The sequence below is a fragment of the Gavia stellata genome, unplaced genomic scaffold, assembly GCF_030936135.1.
Source record: "Gavia stellata isolate bGavSte3 unplaced genomic scaffold, bGavSte3.hap2 HAP2_SCAFFOLD_150, whole genome shotgun sequence".
Taxonomy (NCBI): Eukaryota; Metazoa; Chordata; class Aves; order Gaviiformes; family Gaviidae; genus Gavia; species Gavia stellata.
The window spans coordinates 67,763-74,410 of record NW_026777245.1 but is presented as its reverse complement, the minus strand read 5'-3'; the positions used below and the strand labels follow the sequence as shown (position 1 = coordinate 74,410).

The 6,648-nt window shown below is 58.4% G+C and overlaps 1 pseudogene; it reads left to right on the top strand.

Annotated features, from left to right (window-relative positions):
• The first annotated feature begins 2,907 nt into the window (after positions 1 to 2,907).
• LOC132321857 (inositol 1,4,5-trisphosphate receptor-interacting protein-like 1) lies at positions 2,908 to 4,361 on the top strand (annotated as a pseudogene).
• The last annotated feature ends 2,287 nt before the right edge of the window (positions 4,362 to 6,648 follow it).

Genomic DNA, 6,648 nt, shown 5'->3' with positions numbered 1-6,648 from the left:
TCCTCCAGCCCCAATGCGAGAGCAAAATGCCAGCTCCTACCAGTAGAACCGCTGAAGGGTGTAGTGAGAGGTGCAGCGAGTTGAAGCCACTGAAGGCGAAGGGCTCTGGAGTGGAGGGTCGCGCCAGGGGCCCCTTCCTAACGCGGCAAAACTGCAAAGGCAAAAGCGCAGGGAGAGAGAGGGTGCCCAACCCCGCCCCTTAACCCCCCACCCCGAGCCGGCAGAGCGAGCTGGTGACAAGCGGCAGCTCTGACTCAGCGTGGGCGGGGACGAGAGCGGCGGTGGCCAAAGCCCCTCACGTGCAAGAGCAGCCCCCATGGCGCGCACGCGACCGGGAGTGCGGTGAATAGGGTGGGCAAACAGGGCGCGGCACGTCAGTTTGAGCGGCAGCTCACACAGGCAGGGTGTGCAGGGAAGGCATGTGGGCAGGGCGCAGGCCTCCCTCCTGGCTCTAGAGGCTTTCTCGACGAGTGGTCATGGCCCTCCCAGAAGAGGCCCAGCTCTGGTCTCCACTCGGCTGAAAGCCATTGCCAGAAGGAATGTGGCGACCCAGACCGAGCTCCCGCTCAGGCACACGGCTGTCCAGGTCTCCGGCTGCCGGGAGTGCCTGAGCCTGTTGCTCGTGCCAGAGGCCGGGGGAGACGACACCTGTGTGCGCTGCGACCAGGTGAACGATGTGCTCAGCCTGGTGGCAGAGCTGAAAGAGGAAGTGGAGAGGCTGAGGAGTATCAGGGAGTGCGAGAGGGAGGTAGACTGGTGGAGCTACGCCCTACCGTCCCTGAGGCAAAGGCAGCTGATGGAGGCTCCACAAGAAGCAGAGGATCCCTTACCCTCTTCCTGCCAGGCAGAAGGAGGGGGCCAAAGAGACAAAGGGGAATGGAAAGAGGTCCCTGCTCGGGGCACCAGGCGAATCCCCTCCCGGCCTCCCTCACCTTCCCAGTTGCCCTTACACAACAGATAGGGGGCTCTGGAACTTGAGGGCCAGGATAATGAGGATGTGGATGAAAGTCCATCCGGGGGGTTGCCTCCGGTGAGCCAGTCTGCCCCACGCATTACGACTACCTGTACTAAGACAAAAAGGAGGGTAATTGTCGTAGGCGATTCCCTTCTGAGGGGAACAGGGGGCCCAATGTGCCGACCGGGCCCGACCCACAGGGAGGTCTGCTGCCTCCCTGGGGCCCGGGTGAGAGAGGTCACTAGGAAACTCCCAGGTCTGGTACGGCCCACTGATCACTGCCTGCTGTTGGTTTGGCAGCGACGAGGTTGCGCAAAGAAGCCTAAAAGTGATTAAAAGGGACGTCAGAGCACTGGGGCGACTGGTTGAAGGATCAGGAGCACAGGTAGTGTTTTCCTCAATCCCTTCAGTGGCAGAGAGGAACACTGAAAGGAACAGGAAAACGCACCTGGTTAACACGTGGCTCAGAGGCTGGTGCCGTCGCTGGAATTTTGGGGTTTTTGACCACGGGGCGGTTTACAGGGCACCGGGCCTGCTGGCAGCAGGTGGAGTTCAACTATCCCCAAGGGGGAAAAGGATTCTCACTTATGAGTTGGCAAGCCTCATTGAGAGGGCTTTAAACTAGATTTGAAGGGGGAAGGGGATAAAACCAGGCTCCCTAGAGATGAGCCTAGGGGTGGCATGCCGATGTTGGGGGCGAAATCGATAGCCCAGCTCAAGTGCGTCTACTCCAATGCACGCAGCATGGGCAGCAGACAGGAGGAGCTGGAAGCCATTGTGCAGCAGGACAGCTATGACATAGTCGCCATCACAGAAACATGGTGGGACGACTCGCATGACTGGAGTGCTGTATGGATGGCTATAAGCTCTTCAGCAGGGATAGGGAAGGAAGCAGAGGCGGTGGGGTGGCTTTTTGTGTTAGGGAGTGTTTTGATTGTAGAGAGCTCAACGATTGTTATGCAGAGCTGAACATGCTGGACATGGAGAAGACGCTGCTCTATCAGCAGGATGAGTTGCCCACTGGGAAATCTCCACCCGCACCCCCTCATCGCCCTTGGGAAATGTCTCTTTGGAAGCAATGTCCTCTCGCAGTGGCACAGCAGGAGCAGAGGTCCTGCCGTGAGCAGGTCCCACCCCACCACCAGGATATACGCCACCACCCACCATCGGTGTCACGAAGGCCCCAAGAGCACACCCATGTCCGCAAACACCAAGGGAGCCGATCCCATCTCACAGGATGGCATCTCAAGGAACAAAGCATCCACCAGTCACGACACCCGATTTTATGTTTGGTAAGGGCTTGGGAGGCTTCTGTCTGCTTTGTAAAGGGAGCCCCTGGGAGGCACGTCCTGCTGGGTGGGTCTGTACTTCGTGGGTGTCGGGGCTTCGGCTGCCTGGGGCAGCTGTGAGTCGCTGAGCCGGGGTAGGGCCAAAGGCTGGGGCTGGCTGGCGGGCGTGCCTGTGATGCGCTCTGGCGCCTGTGACAGCACAGGGCACGAGTCACAGTGGGGGTGGTTATAAGGGGCGCCAGCAGGCAGCGCTGCCCCAGTCCGGCCTGGGCCAGCGGTGAGTGCGCACGCGGGGGGAGGCTGAGCTGGAGGAGGGCGTGGGCAGGAACGCGGAGCCCCAGGGGGGTGGGTTCTCACCACGCTCGTGGGAGCTCCTGCAGCAGGGCGCTGTGCCGCCGCCACCGCCGGGGCTGAGAGCAGGCCTTGCTGCCTCCCAGATGCCTTGCCCCCTCTCCTACCTTCCCCTAGATCCCTGCGACTCCCGTCCCTGTCCCCGCCGCCCCCCGCGCCCCCAGCTCTCTCCCTCCCAGCCCCACTGAACCCCTTCTCTCCCTCCTCCTGCAGGCCATGGCTGTCACAGAATTCTTCGCACTCATTGTGCAAAGCCTCCTCCAGTACCCGCAGATGGTCGGTGATGAGCTGGATGAGGCCACACGCGAGCGCATGCAGCAGCGTGCGGAGCAGCTGAGCCAGGAGATGACTCGGCTGCTGCAGGAACTGGAGCAAAGGAGCCAGGAGCTGAGGAGCCAGGAGCTGAGTAGCCAGGAGCAGAGCGGCTTTGCCTGGGAAGCCCTGCTCTTTGCTGCCTTGCAGCAGTGGCAATTCTGGGCCGTTGCTGGAGTCCTGGTCCTGCTCTTTGGGTTCTGCTGGTGGCTCAGGAAAAAGAGACATGAGCCAGACATCAGCAGCGACGAGGAAAGCTCCAGCAGCGACAGGGAGCCGGTGGAGGCGGAGGAGGAAGAAGATAATGACAGTGATGATGCAAATGACGTGGGAAGGTTTTTGGAGGAGCACATACAGTGGCCAGTTCAGAACATGGCCAAAGAGAGGCAGCTGGCAGAGGAGCTCATGGGCAACTTCATCCTTGCCTTCAACAGCTCTTGTCAAAGAGTTTCTTCCCAGTGCTGCAATCAGCCATTGGGGTGGGCAGCGCCTTTGAATGCTGGAGTCCCCGTGAGAAAGACATTGTCTACCGCCTGCTTGTGCCCCTCAAGCCCCCCCGTGGGCATGCCTTCCACCTGGAGCTGGGCACTGCAGGGGAGATGCTGGCAAGGACCTTCTCCATGGGTGTAGAGCTGGTATGCATCTGCATGAGGGAGTGGCTGGCAGGACAGATGCTGTGCTTTCTCCACCACCCCGAGGAGGAGCTGAGGAGGAATCAGGACCCCAGCCTCCTACGCACCCTCTGCACTGATGAATCCTACCTAGATGGGCAGAAAACTGCCCGCTAGTTCCATCAATTGGTGAAAGCAGCATGGGTGATTTTGCCTCTGTCGTGCCAATGCTGTTTAAAAGTGCTGCCCTCCAGCCGCTCCTGCAAATTCCAGGTGGCAAAAGGCCACACGGAGAGCCTCACCATTGAGATGATGTTTGGGGTGCAGCAAGGTGACTCGGACATCTTCCTGAGCAGCCAGACTACGGAGGCCATCTTCACCCCAAGCACGACATGGCCAGAGAGCTACGCTGTGGCAGAGGTGAAGTTCTTCAGGCATATCGCCAGGCAAGCCCCACATGACAGCTGCCACCTCAAATGCCTGCATATCTGCGCCCGCATCCTGGTGGGCACAGGCTTTTCCACCTATATATTGAAGACAGTTGTGATGCACCTCCTGACCTCCATACCCCTGTCAAGCTGGCGCAGGAGGGATTTCCTGCCGCGGCTGCAGGATATCATGCAGTACCTGCGCTGCTGCCTGGAGGAGAAACGCCTTGATCACTTCTTCTTTGGCAATGAGACCGTGCCCGAGGAGATCACCTTGCCCCCAGCCTTCCAAACGGCCGAGCCACTCAACCTCTTCCAGCACCTGGCACAGGATCCTGCTGCCCACGCTGAGGCACTGCGTGAGTTCGATGAGCTGCAAGATAGGCTCACGAGGCTGCTGTTCTATGGACAATGAAAGAGGTCTTCATGCACAGAGCTATGTTTGCACGGCTCACAGCTGATGGCACACAACCACCTCGTACCCCAGGGAAAAAGAGGGGAGAAGGCTGGACACAGGAAGGAAAGGGAAAACCCCGTGCGCAGCAGCCCTCTGCCAAGAGCAGCAGCGTTCTCCTCTCAATGGTGTCCCCAGCGCAGCAGACGGTGATGACGATGGTGGCGACAAAGACGAGTTTCGCCCTGCTTTCCCCTCGCACTGGCTGCGGCCGGGAGGGCATTTCACAGGGGCTCAGACATTCTTGCTGGCAGCTCCGGCTGTGCAAGGACCAAGCAAGAGGCACTGCTGATGTGCCTCGGTGTGCTCACTGGGGGCCGGGTGGAGAGTCTACCCATCCTAGACGCTCCCCGGGAGGCTGGTGCCGCAGAACCGAGCACGCAGCATATGGAGAAGACACTGCTCAGTTGGCAGTGGGAACTGCTGAACACACCTTTCCTCCAGAGCAAAAGCACACTCTGGGGAGTCTGAGCCGATGCAGCTGAAGAGGCTGTTGCAAGAAGGCTTGTGACAGAGACTCCCGCTACCACCTGGACAGCGACCGCCCCCGCCTCTTCGAGAGAGTCTATTCCCTCTGGGAGCTTTACTCTGTGCCAAGTTGCCAATAAATGGTGTGTTTGAATAAGCGCTGCGTTTCTGGGTGTCTGTGTATCACTTTGTAGGGGCCCGTGCCGACCCAGGGAGAACCCAGGATGCAAAGGACAGAATTACAAGAGCAATTCTTTATTCGTGCGCATGAGGTGTCCTATTCAAATTGGGGCACCCCGAACGAGGTTTTACACGAGGTTCTTATACCTTTCCTGGGCGACCAGGTACAACAGGATTTGACCAATCGCTACTTAACACACGCGTAGTACTATTTTGCAAAGCAGCTATAAATCTGCGGCGTCACCATCCCCCTGCTTCCTTCTTGATCTAAAGGACCCTGAGTTGGTCTTGCTACAGTTACTTATCAATGATGCCAGATACTGGGAGGGTTTCACAGAGGTGTTCCAGGGGCTAGGAAGCAGGCATGATAGTCTGGGATTGGAGAATTCAGAGCACGTGAGTAAGGGACAGGATCCCGGAAAAGTCAAGCAGGCAAAGGTGAGCCACCCACCCGCCCGCATTAGAACCAGTGCCACCAGGAAAGCGCGTAAGCTATTAGCAACTGGAGATTCCTTACTGAGGGGCACTGAAGCGCCTGTTTGCCATCCAGACAATTTGTCTAGAGAAGTTTGCTGCCCACCAGCAGCTCACATTCTTGACGCCACTGAGAGGCTGCCAAGCCTGCTGAATGGTACAGGATATCATCCAGTCCTACTATGCAAAGTAGGGTCAAACAATACTGTGACGAGGCAACTTAGAAGCAGCAAAAGAGGCTGCGTGTCCCTCAGAGCAAGGCCAAAAGGATCAGGAGCACAGGTGGTGTTCTCCTCTATCCCGCCAGGAGGAGGAAGGGGTTCAGGAGGAGCAGACAAACTGAGCACTGAATGCCTGGCTGCGTAGCTGGTACTCAAGGTTTTGGCTTCTCTGATCATGGCTCTACCTTTGAGAAGCCAGGTTTGTTGGGAGCTGATGGCATTCACCTGACCCCATACCCCAGGGAAAAAGAGGGGAGAACGTGGGACACAGAAAGGAAAGGGAAATCCCTGCGCAGCAGCCCTCTGCCGAGAGCGGCACCATCCTCCTCTCAATGGTCTCCCCAGCGCAGCAGCCGGTGAAGACCACAGTGGCTACAAAGATGATTTTCGCCTGCTTTCCCCTCGCACTGCCATGGCCATGGTGGCGATTTCACAAGGGCCGGGAAACTCCCTGGCAGCTCCGTCTGGGCAGGGACCAAGCAAGAGGCTTGTTCACTGGGTTCCGGGTAGAGAATCTGCCTGTCCCAGACACTCCCCAGGGACTTGGTACCGCAGAGCTGAACATGCTGGACATGGAGAAGACGCTGCTCTATCGGCAGAGCGAGTTTCCCCCTGGGAAATCTCCACCCGCACCCCCTCATCGCCCTGGGAAATTTCTCTTTGGAAGCAATGTCCTCTCGCAGTGGCACAGCAGGAGCAGAGGTCCTGCCATGGGCAGGTCCCACCCCACCACCAGGATATACACCACCACCCACCATCGGTGTCACGAAGGCCCCAAGAGCACACCCATGTCCACAAGCACAGAGGTCAGCACCAAGGGAGCCGATCCCATCTCACAGGATGGCATCTCAAGGAACAAGCATCCACGGGTTACGGCACCCGATTTTATGTTTGGTAAGGGCTTG